The following is a 14,833-nucleotide window of genomic DNA, read 5'->3' on the forward strand; positions in this document are numbered from 1 at the left end:
ACCCTTCCAACGTCATTCTATGAAGTTTGGTATCACCCTGATACCAAAACCAGACAGAGGCACATCAAGGAAAAATATTTCAGACCAATATCCCTGATGAACATAGTTGCAAATTTCTTAATAAAATTCTGGCAAACTGCATACAAAACATAGTCAAAAGATAGTTCACCATGATCAAATGAGGATCATCCCAGGGAGGAAGGGTTAGTTCAACATATGGAAAACAATAAATGTAATTCATTACATCTTTAAAGACAAGATTCATATAATCATCTCAATAGACACAGAAAAGCATTTGACAAAATATAGCACCCCTTCATGTTAAAAACACAAAAAAACTAGGAATAGTAGGAGCATAGCTCAACATTGCAAAAGCTATATCTGCTACACTCAGGTCAACATCATTCTAAATGCAGAAAAATTGAAAACATTCCCTCTAGATTCTGGAACAAGACAAGGATGCCCTCTGTCACTATTTCTACTCAACATAGTCCTCGAAACTCTAGCCATAGCAATTAGATGAAAGAAATTAAAGGTACACAAATAGGAAGAGAAGATTTCAAACTATTCATATTTGCTGATGACATGATTCTATATTTAGAAGACCCAAAAAACTCCACTGGAAAACTAATAAAACTCATAAATGAATTCAGGAAAGAAGCAGTATATAGAATTAACATCCATAAATCAATTGTGTTCCTATACACCTATGATGAGTCCACTGAAAGAGAAATTAAAAAACTATCCCTTCACAATAGCCTCAAGCAAAATAAAATATTTGAGAATCAATCTAATAAAATAGGCAAAAGTCTCTGCAATGAAAACTACAGAACACTAAAGAAAGAAATTGAGTTGGGCACAGTGGCACATGCCAGCAATCCCAGTGGTTTGGGAGGCTGAGGCAGGAGGATCATGAATTTAAAGCCAGCCTCAGCATGTGAGGTGCTAAGCAAATCAGATAGACCCTGTCTATCAATGAAAATATAAAATAGGGCTGGGGATGTGTCTTAGTGGTTGAGTGTCACTGAGTTTAATTTCTAGTAACCCCCACCCAAATAAATAATTAAATAAATAAAAAAGTAAGAAATTGAAGAAGACCTTAGAACATAGTAGAACATGAAAAGATCTCCCATGTTCTTGGATAGGTATAATTAATATTGTCAAAATTGTCAAAGTTGTCATACTACCAAAATCACTAAACAGATTTAATGCAATGCCTATTAAAGTTCTGATGACATATTCATAGAAATAGAGAAAGCAGTCATGAAACTCATTTGGAAAAATAAGAGGCCCAGAATAGCCACAATAATCCTTAGGGAGAAAAGTGAAGCAGGAAGTATCACAATGCCAGACCTTAAATTATACAGAACCATAGTAACATAAATATTATGCTATTGGCATCAAAACTGCTATGTAGACCAATGGTACAGAATAGAAGACACTGAGACGAACCCACATAAATGTAGTTACCTCATACTATACAAAGGTTCCATAAATATGCATTGGAGAAAAGATAGCCTATTCAACAAATGGTGCTTGGAAAGCTGGAAATCCATATGTAGTAGATTGAAATTGAACTTCTATATCTCACCCTGCACAAAACTCCACTCAAAATGGATCAAGGACCTTGACATTAGACCAGAGACCCTACACCTATTAGAAGAAAAAGTAGGCTCAACTTTCCGTCATATCAGTTCAGAAACAGACTTCCTCAATAAGACTTCTAAAGCATACGAAATAAAATCAATCATCAATAAATGGAAGAGAATCAAAGTAAAAACCTTCTTCACAGCAAAGGAAACAATCAAGAACATGAACAATAAATGAGCAAAGGAACTGAACAGACATTTCACAGAAGAAATATGTATGGTCAAAAAGCATATGAAAGAATGTCCAACATCTCTAGCAACTAGAGAAATGCAAATTAAAATAACACTGAGATTCCATCTCATGCCAGTAAAAATTGCAATTAGCAAAACTACAAGTAACAATACATGTTGGCAAGATATGGAGAAAAAGGTACACTCATACATTGCTGGTAAGACTGCAAATTGGTGCAAACACTCTGGAAAGCAGTATGGAGATTCCTCAGAAAAGTGGAATGGAACCACCATTTGACCCAGTTATCCCACTCCTTGTCATATACCCAATGGACTTAAAATCAGCATACTACAGAGATACAGCCACATCAATGTTCATATTCACAATAGCTAAACTATGGAACTAACCTAGGTGCCCTTCAGTAGATGAAAGGAAAAAGAAATGTGGTACATATATACAATGGAATATTACTCAGCCATAAAGAAGACTGAAATTATGACATTTGCCAGTAAATGTAGGGAACCAGAGGATATAAAGCTGAGTGAAATAAGTCAGTTCCCCAAAACCAAAGGCTGAATGTTCTCTCTGATAGGCAGTTGCTGACTCAAAATAGGCAGGTTTGGGGAGGGAGGAGTAGAGGTTCACCAGATTGGAAGAGGGGGAATGAGGGGAAGGGAGGGAGATGGGAATGGTAAAGACAGGAGAATGAATCAGATGTAAATTTCCTATATTCATATATGAATAAACAACCATTGTAACTCCACATCATGTACAAACACAAGAATGGAAAGTTATACTCTATGTATGTATGTATGATATGTTAAAATACATTATACTGTCTTGTGTAACTAAAAAGAACAAATTAAAAAATGTAAAAAAAGTCATGTACAACACAAGGATCCTGCCATTAACACTTTTATTCAGCATGTATTTGAGGTCCAGATCAGTAGAGTATGGAAAGAAAAGAAATTAGAGACTTAGGAATTATGAAAAGTAAAAATAATTATCATTTTGAAGATGATGTATGTTCCTATGTAAACTTTTATACAATTTATAAATGTAAATGGATATAATTAATACATCATTAGTCAATTACATGTTTCATTTAATCAACAACAAACATGAAGAGAAGACAACTGAAGAAAAGAAACAATTCACAATTATATTCCAGGCTTATCAATATAATAACTGATGGATAAACTCTTTCCAGGAAGAAACATGAAACATTGATATATGAAGTATAAGCTAAAATAAATGGAGAGCTAGAAAGCTAAATTTCATAAAGATCTCTAGTATGTCTAAATTGATATATAGAATCAACAAAACTCTAACCATAATCCCAACTTCTTTTATGAAATTTGCTAAGTTATTACAAAATTTAGGAGAGCTAAGGTCCAAGAGAAAAGCAATAATTCTGAAGAATGCAACTATAACCCACAATTAATATGAATTTTTTTCAAGACATTCTTCCCTATTCCAATGACTAAAGTATATTTCTTAAGTATCACACAGTAGTATCACCATCTAAAATTAATAAATGTAGTAAAGTTAAAATTAAGTGCTTTTATTTTCCAAAAGATAATTTAATTAGTAGTCAGGGAAATGCCAGTTAACAATGAAGAGGTACCATTTTATACTCATTAGTTTGTTATCACACAGTTAAGCACTCTTCTATCCTGTGGCTCAACAATTACCAACCTAGGTATATGACCAAGATATTTTTTTTATTTGTACTTTAGGAGATGTGCACTAGAATTTTATAAAGTTGCTATACAGAAAACAAAAGAAAACGTAAACCCAAAAAAACAAAACAAACAAAAAGCCCAGTAAAAATGAGCAAACAATCAAAAAATCCAAATACCCTATAACAAATAATTGTATAGATATGTTGGGATTCTAATATCACAGCATGTGTAAATTAATGAACTACAGGGCTGTTTTCCAATGAATGAACCTCAGAAGCTCAAAAAGTGACCATACGCCCCCATTGCACACTTACATCTTTTGTATATAGTTACAATAAAATTCAATATTTGAGTCCATTTATCTGCATTCACTTTTAAGAAGATACTTACAATGGAGATTTTTTTAATTCTGGAAAGTAAAGTAAGAAAATAATGCACAGAAATCGAGGGAGGTGATATGTGGGTGGGAGAGGTAATAGCAGGGAATGGGGTAGGAACGCATGGTAGATAAATGTGATTGGCAAGGTCTTGGCCTCTGCAGAAGGTGATGGTTTCATGGAACATCCTGTTTATTTTGAGAAACAGAAAAGATAGGAAAGAAGGGAGAAATGGAGGGAGGGAGAGAGGGAAGGAAAAGAGGAAGGCAGACACGTGTGTGCCAACGTTAAAAATATGCCATTGTCCTAAGGTTTTGATTTCTCTCATTCTACTTACTTGAAAGTGATAAAAATAAAGATACACACATTACCAAAGAGATAAGAAAACTTTGATGAGTAGTTATCAAGCCTTCAAAAATAATCTTTTAAATTTTTGAGACTTTTCAAAGGAAATGGAGCACATTTTGCCCATTGAATGAATGCATATTGAATGAGTATCTACACTATAAGCAAATACCTTGCTAGGCACTGAGAACAGAATCACAAATAACTTGAACATGGTTCTTGCTTTCTTGAAAATGTTCCTATGGCTCTCATATCTTTAAAAATATACTACAGAGAATTCAGAGATTTTTTTTTCCCCCAGTTAAGAATAATGATATTCATGTTACCAAGGGAATAGGGTAAGAAAATAGGCATCTCTTGGACTTGGGTGAATCCTCCAAATAACTTAACATCATTTTAGTTCTCTCAACAAAAGTTTGAATAAATAATTCTAGGAGTATTGTCTTTTTTAAAATAGATGTTAATTGTTAAAATGTAGTTCACCTTCTGACAAATTTGATAGACTACATCTATGCCTAGTGGACATGGTGGAATTAGAACTTCAGGGCATTTTACATCCAATTATCCTTAGTGAATGACAAAATTCACAAGTGTTATTTTTTTTTTGTTTTTGTTTTTTTTTTTTTGGGGGGGTGCTGGGGATCGAACCCAGGACCTTGTGCTTACAAGGCAAGCACTCTACCAATTGAGCTAAATCTCCAGCCCCACAAGTGTTCTTGTATGATGGAATGTTACATGTTTTTACTTTCAGGTGGTATATAATGTGCAAAAGTAGTAAGGCACAGGTGGTTTTCACTTATATTTTACACATATTGATTGTTATCTACTTTTTTTATGTTTGTATTCCAGATAATTAAAACAAATGTGTGTGTGTGTGTGCGTGTGCTATGTAAGTGAATCAATAACCCAATCTCTTTTTTCTCCAGACTATGTTGCAAAAAATAATCAACAAATTGTAGTTAAAGTTACTGCAATATTTATGATTGTGTAGTAATACTGAAATGCCTTATATGTGTTTCTTATATGCATTTCATAATTTTGCACTACCTTTGGTCCAATGAGACATTATGTTGTTTAGCATGTAACAACTTCAATACAATGGCATGCAATTAAAAGATAAGTGCACTCATCCCATTGCCAGTGTGCGAATGACAAAAGGATCACTTTCATAGGTCCCCTGAAGGAAAACAATTAGCCCAGAATCCTTTCACTTTTTTTGCCCCAAAACAGCTGTTTGATGACTGTTTAGCTGAGTTTAGAACATTTCACAGCTTTTCTTCCCCTATAGCGATTAACAGAAAACAGATGCTCCATTTGACTCTTCCACAGTATGGATCTTTCATAAGAGAAAATAGCGTTTATCTCAAATACATTCAAAAGTCATGATCTTTGATCCTTAGTCAGGTGTTTTAGCATTATGTTTTCTTTATATTATTTTAAAAATCTTATAATCTGATTAGCATATGACTTTTGATGTGCTATATGGTGAGCAGTTAATTCTTCATTGATTTGTAATTATTTTTTATAAGAAAGACTTTTGGATGGAGCAAATTATAGAATGTATTTACTTATATATAGAAAGATAGAGATAACTCTTTTATATGTAGATAATGAGTATGTATTTTTGAAAAGAAAATAGCTAGTTACATTGCCTGGGGCTGCCAGGGTAATCAGCAAAAACATTGCTTAAGTGAAGTTCACAGTATTGAAAAAGTCTTATTTTCTTTCTTATGTTTTACCTTATTTTAAATTCTCTTTTTATTCTCTCTCTAAAGTAGAAAACATTGAGAATCAATTCCAGTGACATGAAGAATAGTGTTTGCCTGTCTTACCTTTTTCCAAATGATAGCTACTTGAATATATCAGGTTTTAAAAATTCTCAATATACATATGCATTGAATAAATGAGCAAGTAAAAGTTGCTCATATTCTAGGAAAATATATTAATATGTTAATTTGTCTTGCACTTTCTATTACAGTCAATTGGTAGGACAGGGTTTGTTTCTCCTGTTTCAAAATGATCTGTAATTGTGTCAAATGAGACTGGGTTTCCTCAACCTAAAACTGATGCTTTGTGTCGTAAAGGATCCATTTTAATGTCATAAAGCAACCCACGTATTTGTTTTAAGAATATTTAGCCAGAGTAAGTGAGATTGATGATAAACATAAAGAGGTAGATTTGCCCTGTTCAACAAGATTTTTTAAAAATTACAATAACAAGGAAAGGGATAATGAATGGCAGATTCTGAGTGATGTGTCACATGACCTGCACCCTGGGAGACAGGAAATATGATGGGGTGGTAGTGGATTCCTGCAGGTTGAACACTGCCAGCAGCTGCTCTTTGGCAACACTTAGCATGGAGAAACCAGAGCTGTCCCCTTCAAATGACCATACGTGCTTGGAATAAAATTCCAGTGACTACCACTGCAGACTAAAATCCTTTTCTCTATTTTTCAGCTGTCTCATAAATCACCACACCATCAGAAGTCTCATATAACCTTAGGAAGCAGAAAAGACCACCCCATTCCACAAGATGCAGAAACACTCTTTAGCTAACAGTTTCAACCTTAGAATCAATAAAACAATGTGAAACTTCTTAAATCTAAGTGCTGTTCAGCGTATTTTCACCATTGCACAAAAATCTGGCTGACATTCTGGCAAAAGAGCAAGATTATACAGACCGTATTTGAGCTGTCATCATATAGCTAAGATGATCTATATCATAGCAGCTGAATCATAGGCTTGATTGATCATTTTCATGTGCATCCATCAAGAAGGACCCTAAAGCCTGCCTTAGCATCCATTATTGTCTATTTTACTTCTAAAAATCATTACTTTTAGGTGATGAATTTCATATCAAATTCTTTTTATAATTATGACCTGATGTGAAGAAAAAACTACTTACATACAAAGACATGTGTAGTAATATTAGAAAAACAAACTTTATGATATGTAGGAAATTTCCTTTCCTAGAAAAGAAATACTAAACTCTATGAGTTTAAATTTTATACTTACTGAAGAAAATGCAAACAAATACAGAACATAACATGAGTGAAAATCATTTAGAAAGAATATGGAGCACTGTAAAGAGTAAATGAAAAATTTAAGGTCATTGCATGCTGTTTCCTATATATATATAAATATTCATTAATTCAATTATTCATTCATGCTACTTTTGGTCACTGAGCACCCTTCCTCTGAGTTGAGTTCATACTTCATGTCCTCAGGTTTATTTACCTGAGGTTAAATTGCTAGAAATAAGATGAAAAGATTTGTTTCTCTTTAGGCTTATCTTTTATAGTTTATACTGATATTGACCATATAACTTCTAATTGCTGGATTCTCCTTTCAATTAGAATATGGCCATAACTGTGGAAGTAGAATTGCTTTCTGGTGAGGTCTAAGTCAAGAGATGGGAAGAAACCAGAGAGGCTGAAACACCTTGGTCAAGTAGGTCAGAAGGAAGTGAGCTTTTCTGGCTGCAGAATGGCCTCTGGGGTTGGCAGGGCAATAGAGAGAATATTTTTCTCATTTTCAGCACTTGGCTTTGGGGCAGGGAATTGGCATCTTGACAAAGACTATGGGAGCTCACAGCCTAGGAAAGACTATTTGAAAAGCAGCACAGAAAATACCATGTTAACAAAAACAGTAATGGTGAAAGATGTGTTGGAAGTGGTTGAGAAGAAAAGGAGATTGGCATTGTTTTAACCTCTTTCTGAGGGGGCTGCCTAAAGGAGGTTGGCCAAGTAAGTACACAGCTCAGGACTGTCAGAGAAATACACTTTCCTCAGAGAGTACCAAGCTGGTGTAGCTACAGTGACATCCTGGAAGATTAATTCTGTACCATGGTGGGAGCAACAACTGTAACAGTGAAAACAACTATCCACAGTGAAGTCAGATGCAAAACCAAAGACACTGCATGTAGGTCCCAGAGATTGATGCCACTGATGGCTAGAGTGAGATTCATTCCTGACTGCCCTCTGGAAGCCTCCTAGTAATAAAATCAAGAATGAAAAGCCTGGATTCTATCAGTCAGACAGGTAGCACTATCACATAAAAGTCTCCTCCAATCCCCTTACTCAGGTAGGTATTCAAAGGAAATCCTGCTACCCATGACAGTACTTGGGCTCCTCACCTGGAGGTTTTCTACACTATTTGCTTTTGTCAAGGCCACAGTAGCTTTGAGCTGATGCTACCAAATCTAAAACATCTGGTTTTCTGCTCTCCAGGGATAATCCCTTTTCCCTGGAGCTGAAGACCTTATAGACTGTTTTGGAGACAGAGCAGCAGTGCTGGACATGGAACCCAGGGCCTCCTGTATGCTGATCAAGCGCTCTACCACTGAGCTATATCCTCTGCCCCTTTAAAGATTTTGTCAGACCCAGCAATTGTGGAGACTGCATCCTCATGATGTTACAATCAGTTCATCCTTTACCCCAACACCTGTACCGGCGCATCTGGTCAATTTTATCCTCAAAAGTAATCTTTGAGAAAAAACTTTATTGAAAACTATACAAGAATATTTAATAAATGGAGGATAGTATCTGTTCTCAGAACACATCAGGATGTGTATGAATTCCTGGAATATACAACAAAAACAGCAAATGTTTGTCTTCTTAGGACAATTGACATTCAGAGTTCCATCTATTCTTCATTCAAAAGCAGACTTAGCTAATTTTTTAGAAATGTCAGGAAGCAGCTTTTCCAAATACCCTCAGGAGTAGGGTAGATTGCTTCTTACTTTCCTTCTTCTTTAGTCATTTCAATGCATAAAGTTTCTAGGGACTTCAGCTCAAGGAGTGCTAAGTGCCTTAGTAGTTTGCTGAAGGCCTGCTATCTGCTAGTTCCTTCTGATAGCCATTTTTAAAATACTCTATTCTTGTTCTTCCTGTGTTCAGTGAAAAATCTTAGAGTGATGACTTTTCTGTTCTTCTCTGTATTTCTGGACCTACCCAGCTTCATAAAACTCCCATCTACTTTGTAAGAGCAGATTTTCATGTTCACTTGGCTTGAAAATAACTGAATGCTCTGTGGCCTGGTTCAGAATTGGCTTTGGAATGACAGTTCTTATTCACCAGGAAAAGGAGAGGGCACAGTTTTGTTCCCACTTCGTTATTATCCTCTTAGTTTCCTGATAATCTCCTCTCTCCCACTGCCTTAGCTTTTATTCTCACATACCCCAGGAGAGAGACAGAATGAACTCACAGCTGGAGGGAGACCTTGACTTGTGTAAAGGGCAGTGCTTTAGTATATATCTATATTATGAGAATCAAACAGCCTGTTCTATACAAAATTTCTATGTTCTATTATCCACAGATCTGTTTGTTCTGTGCTCTAAACAGATCTTTGGAATCTTTACTCAGGTTGGGCACTATCTAATACCTACATCAGGGAAGAATTTCTTGAAGACGTGTGGTTTTGGTGCCTACTTTTAAAATCTGCTTTTCTAGTTTACGGTTGCCTATTTCAGTTCACCAGACAGCAGGTGTTTGGATTCCCTGCTGCCATCTAGTCTCAGCACATGTTCTGCCCAGCTGTGTCATTTTTTTCAGCAGGCACTCCTCCTAAGTACCGGTTGGAGCTTTCCTGGGTCAGCTACCAAATAACAAAGTCGCCCATGAGCTACCAGAGCCCTCTGTCATTTAGATCTCAGAGTGCTGTTTCCTATCACTCCTTTGTTTGACACATGAGAAAAGCAAGAGGTGCATTAATTCCTTAATTAATCCTTAATTCCTTACTAATCCAACCCATAGATATTTGATATTACTCTTTGTCAGTTATTGCACTAAATGTTAATGAGATTATGTTGAAACTGTGCTTTTCATAGGGTTAGGCAGTCACCAGTCAGCAGAAAAATTCAGAACACATAAACAGACTTGGAGAAAAGAGAAGAGAAGAACAAAACCCAATAGAAGATTAAGGAAAATGTTAAATTGCGTCTGTTTTAAATCACAGGAAAAGGAGATCCATAGTAGATACATTTTATTTTTTTTAAGCATTATTCTCACAAGAGTTCACCATCAATAGAGACATCCAGAAGCAAGACTTCTCTGTCTGCGGCAGATGTGTGTTTGTATTACGGAAAAAAAGACACAAAACAAAACAAAAACAAAAAAACAAAAAACAATGGGAATAAAGAATAAGGAGTTAAAGTGCATTGCCTAAAAGAGTTAATATTTCACAAATTCAGCCTTAGGAGAGAGAAGACTGAGTCAAAATAAGAAGTCTGAGTCAAAATCCCCAGGGCTTCAAATATTTTCTTGTCTGTTAGTAAAAGAAATAATATGTGTTGCAACATATTTTGCAGGTTTAGGGTTTCTGCTAAGAAATATTGGTCTATAAATTGTTTGTATCTACTTTTATTTTCAAAGAGTTAGTTAATTTAGCTAAGACATTGTGGAGGATTTTCTATTCAGTTTTCTCAACCTAAATACAATGAACAGTATACAAGTGAAATTAATGATATATTTTCCTTAAAAAATGAAATGTTTTTTCCTTGTCATTCCTTCTACTCTCCATATCCCACAATTATGTTTCAATTCATTCAAAATATAATATTACAGTTAACTTGTATTTCAATCCAACATTAATACACATCCATGTACATATTATATAAATTGATTTTTATCTTTTGGTGTTTTCCAAAAATTGTATTTTCAATATCTATATTTATCAATTACCTGGAATTTTATGTTGTTGTTGGAATAACAATAGATTTAATATTTGAAAAATTTGGTTTTTAAACTTAGAATACATAAATGTAGAAGAGGAACAAATGCCAACATAAGATTAAGGATAATCTTGTGACTATTAGATTATAATGGTTGTATACTGTTATACATAACTGTTGTATTACCTTTATGAACTCTAAGCTCAAGTATCCATTTCCTCTTTCATAAATTGATGTTTGTTACTCTTTGGATGTGAGGTGTCCGCCAAAACTCACGTGTGAGACAATGCAAGAAGGTTCAGAGGAGAAATGCTTGGGTTTTGAGAGTCTTAACCTAATCAGTGAAATAATCCCTGATAGGATTCATTGGAATAGTAGGGGTGGGAATCAGGTGTGGCCGTGGGCTATCTATTTGTATCTGGTAAGTGGAGTCTTTCTCTGCCTCCTGATGATGAGAGCTGCTTCCCTCTGCCATGCTTTCCTACCATGATGTTCTGCTTCCCCTGGAGCCCTGAGGAATGGAGCTGGCCTTCTATGGACTCAGACCTTTGAAACTGTGAGCCCTCAAATAAACTCTTCCTCCTCTATAATTGTGCTGGTCAGACCATTTAGTCATAGCAGAAAAATAGCTGACTAAAAAAAGTTAATAAATTTTATTCTCCTCCTCCATCACTTTCTGAGTTCAAGGGTCAATGTCTTTCTGGTTTTTTTTTTTTTTTTTTTTTTTTGGTATCAGGGATTGAACTCAGAGGTACTTAACCATTGAGCTGCATCCCTAGCCTTTTTTTGTATTTTATTTTGAGACAGAATCTCACTGAGTTGCTGTGGCTGGCTTTGAACTTGCAATCCACCTGCCTCAGCCTCCCAAACTGCTAGAATTACAGGTATGTGCCATTGTGGCCAGCTGTTTTCATTTCCAAATATCATTCTCTACTATAGGCAGTCAACTAAGAATTCTATTCTTTCCATCAAAGGTGTTAGAAGGAAACAACTGAATCAAATAAAACATACAAATACATTTAGCTGTTACTTTAGTATGGCACAGATTTAGTTTCTGGTGAAGAGGAGAGACTTTCATTATATTCATAAACATTACATTCACACTTCTAAACCCACTTATTTAACTAACAGTTACAAAGAAATTTTAGTATTTTACAGGTGCATCTGCCTCAAGGACATCTCCTGTCCAAACTGCCAGATGGTCAAACATCAGAGGCATCTCTGTACCTGTAAAATGACTATGTATTTATAAACACTCTATTTATTATGCAGGTAATTTTAAAACTTTTGATTTATTTATGGTGGTGTTTACTTGGTGCCTGAATACTTTGCATACATATTTTATATTGTTGATATGCCTTAAAAGGTACTGTCCTTCCATACAGTATGAAAAATACTATAATCAATTTTTTGTAAAGTATGACTTCATCATTTGAATCATGGTTTTTCAGGTGAAAACTTTCTGTGGTTAAAATGATTAAATCAGCTAGGTTATATCATTTCATTTTGCTCTTGTTTAAAGTTTGTATTATGTTTTACAAGATATTGTAAGTAAGAAGTTCCACAATAAGGGTGTTATGGTTTAGATATGAGATGTCCCTCAGATGCTTACATATGAGACAATGCAAGAATGTTCAGAGGTGAAATGATTGGGTTATGAAAGAAATAACCTAATCAGTGGATTAATATGCTGATATGGATTTACTGGGCAGTAACTGTAGGCAGATAGGTATGGCTGAAGTAGGTGGGTCTGTGGCAGAGGGGTGCTTTTATAGTTAATATTTTGTCTTTAGTGAGTAGAACTCTCTGGTTCCTGTTTGCCATGTCCTAAGCTGCCTGTCTCCGCCATGGCTTTCCACCATGATGTTCTGCTTTCACCTCAGTCCCAGAACAATGGAGTTGGCTAATTATAAATTGAACCTCTGAAACTGTGAGCCAAAATAAACTTTCCTCTACTTGTTCTTGTCAGGTCTTTTGGTCGTGGTGACGAGAAAGCTGACTAAAATAAAGAGCCAGGAAGTACACCTTCAGGGTTAGGGATTTTTCTCTTTGATTCTTAAGGCTATTACAGGAACACAAAGAGTATGTCTATGTCTCCCTACCTTCCCACAAACAACAACAAAAATACAAGTATGTCCGAGTAATTTCTATTCTAAAGGCTCATAAAACAAGGTAAAAGAAAACTTGATGACAATTTTAGGAGTTTGTATTTAGTTTTGTGATAATCTGTGGATTTGGATCAAAAATCAATCCAAAGGTAAGATGAAAAATTGGAATGACAAATATTTACTATATGCATATTTATATACATATTTATATTATATATGTATACATGCACACAGATATATATATATATATATTATATATATATGGAGAAAGTGAGCAAGAGAATGCTAATGAGCATGTGAGCTAGGGATTAATATTTCTACTATCTTAGTGGGCATGATTTCAAATAAAAAACATAAGTAAATTCCATACTTAAAATCATTAAGTTAGAAACTGCAGAAATGGATGGATAAGATTCAGGGTTGCTGAAGATGTGAAATAGACTACTTCTGCATATGTGATTAGATGATAATGAGAATGAAATATGTTTTGGCCTCTTAAGATGAAAAATTTCAGTAACTATCAAATGTAAAATAGCACCAGAATTTGACCTAGCAATTTACCTCTAATCCTTCCTCCAGCAAACACCTTCACAAGATTATACATGTGGACAAATACACTGATATTAATATGTATGAGCACATACACATACAAGACTAACATCCTTAAAGTCTATATTTGTCCACGTATAAAATAGACATATTAATAGCACTGTTGTCATGGAGTTTTGTTTGTTAAGTGAGAGCATACTTGAAAACAATTTAGACAATGCATTATACATAGAAAGTATTCAATTTATGTCTGTCATAATTATGTAAAAATATTAAAATACTTTTGTTGTACGTGATCACGAAAAATTACTCTGGGAAAACATACCTTAAAATTTATTAATGATTACCTCGGAAGAGTGGAAATTGACAGGGGAATGAAGGGAGAAGAGAATGATGTTATGTGCACATAATTTAATCATTTTCAAAGAACATTTGTGGATTTTGTGAATTAAGGACAATTATGACATGAAAGGTGGTGATGAGGTGGTGGTGATCATAGTCTATAAAACCGGGAACTTTTTGTTCAGAAATAAATAAATAAATTTGACCTTAGGTTGCAAGGGTTGTTTAACCTCTTTCTTCAACTGAAATTGGATATTTCTTCCTGCCCACTACTACCCTGCACCACCGTGTACCAGTATTTTGTCCCATTTAAAACCTCACCATCTGGCTCCAAGATTTAAATACTAGTGACTCTTCTACACTTTCCCTAGGAAGGGCAGCTTGTTGGAAATATATCAATCAATCAAAAAAAAAAAAATAAATGCATTTGACTAAAATTAAGCAGCATGTACCTTTTGCAAAATATCAAGATTAATCAATCTGGTAAGTTTGATTAATCTCTGAAAGTTTTCAATTGACTTTATTTCTTTTTTACAAGAGTGGAAGAATGTTAAACAAACAAACAACAAAAAAACCTGTTCATTAAAAGAAAACAAAGTCTAGTTCTCATTAATTCAAATCTTTGCTTTCTTACCAGGAACTCATAACTGATCTTACCTATGCTAGGGGAAAGAACCGACTTCTTATGATTCATGCCTTTTATGTTTGAAGTTGATGCTTATTATAGTGCTGTTATTGAACACGAATGAGCATGACTAAAAAAAACCTGATGTGATTAGTAGTCTTTACAACAAAGCCTCACACAACATCTTTCCACTGGTGACTATAATCACTAGTTACCATGATGCATTTTAAACTAATAATTGTGTGTCTTGAAAAGACATTTCATTTTGAATTTTTCTTGAACAAAATATTTTCTACTAGTACCTACTTGGG

Source organism: Sciurus vulgaris (assembly GCF_902686455.1).
Source record: "Sciurus vulgaris genome assembly, chromosome: 1".
Classification (NCBI taxonomy): Eukaryota; Metazoa; Chordata; class Mammalia; order Rodentia; family Sciuridae; genus Sciurus; species Sciurus vulgaris.